Raw genomic sequence first — 1,569 nt, 5'->3', positions numbered from 1 at the left:
TAAATTATTTCTTCTTCTAAAATGTCAAAAAACATGTAAATTCCTATTTTTAAAATTTAACTGTTAAAAAACATGTAAATTCTTATTTTTAAAATTTAAAATAAATATTGCATAAATACTTCCTATTTTTTTAATTTAAAATGAATATTGTAGAAGTCACGATTAGATTAAATTTTCTTTAAATTTATTATTTATTTTTAATTTAAATTAATTTATTTATAATTTAACATAATAATCTTTTCAAATTTACATCTTAATATATTATTATTCATGTCAAAATTACATAATACAATATATAAAAAATTCATGTCAATTAATTATAATTAATTATAAAGTGTTTTGGGAAAGATTATTCATTATGTTTAATTTTTTTCTTGATCAAATTCAACTACTCACACAATTACCACCATTGCTTAATTTATTGGCTATTTTATCTTTATATGTTTAGTTATTTATATTAAGAATGAGTACCCTATTTATTCAAGTATTATAATTTTTTTATTTAAATATTTGAAATTTGATATGATTTTATTCTCTTATATATATATATATATTAAATAAAATAAATTTGTGTGATTTTTAAAAAGGAACCAAATCTATGTATGCACTCAAAAGAAATCAATTTAAATAACACAAATCAAGATTTTAAATAATACAAATCAAGATTTTTTTAAGGGTGCCGAATTCATATATATATAATAAAAAAAAAATAGTTTAAATAATAGAAATCAAGACAACTCCAAAAATAACACTTAAAACAACTTTTTTTAAAAACAATTATCTAAACTCATATTTTAAAAATATTAATTTTCATTTTCCAACTATATAATTAAATTTATTTGTATTATATAACATAAGAAATAAGTTTTATGATACTGCATGCTTCTTTTAAAAATATTCCAAGCTTACTAAAGAATTAGGTTCTTCTGAGATATTAACAGTCATCATAGTCATTAATTGGCAGGATAGAAAATAGAGAGTTGTGATTCCATGAAAATATGAACTTTGCAAGAAGACTTCAAAAGATTGGTGCTCTCCAATCACATCTCAAATGTAACTTCTTCCGAGTAGCTATCAACAAGGGTTTGTGTACTCAATATGCACAAGAATGGATACCAAGTTTAGGGAAGGATTCTTTATTTTTCTTAGTCCAAAATGATTGCATGTGAGGTTCAGAATTTGAGGCCATTTGTAGCTACATTTATGAGCTTTAATGTCTACCTCATCTGAAGTATTTACTTGTTTACTTGTCTATTGTATTTATTTAGTTCATATCTGCATTCTCCCTATCCCTCTTTTTCTCTAGGAGAATCAAGGCCCTCATGTTTCTTCGATTTGCTATTGAACATATAAGGTAACATTTGTTTATAGCTAACATGTCACGATGATACTCTTATTGCTGGAGATTATTATTAATTGTATATACATATACAGGAAACACAACTATTATTAATTGTATATCCATATATAGGAAACACGACTAATTTTGTAGTTTTGAAATATATTTGTTGGTTTGTTTGAAAGGACTAGTTGTTTACAAGTCTTCTACATGGAAACATGGAAGTCTAG

This window comes from Pinus tabuliformis, chromosome 4_2 (genome assembly GCF_031772625.1).
Source record: "Pinus tabuliformis cultivar Carrire ecotype Pingquan chromosome 4_2, CPIR1, whole genome shotgun sequence".
Lineage (NCBI taxonomy): Eukaryota > Viridiplantae > Streptophyta > Pinopsida > Pinales > Pinaceae > Pinus > Pinus tabuliformis.
The sequence above is the reverse complement of the archived record's forward strand: the minus strand, read 5'-3'. Positions refer to the sequence as shown.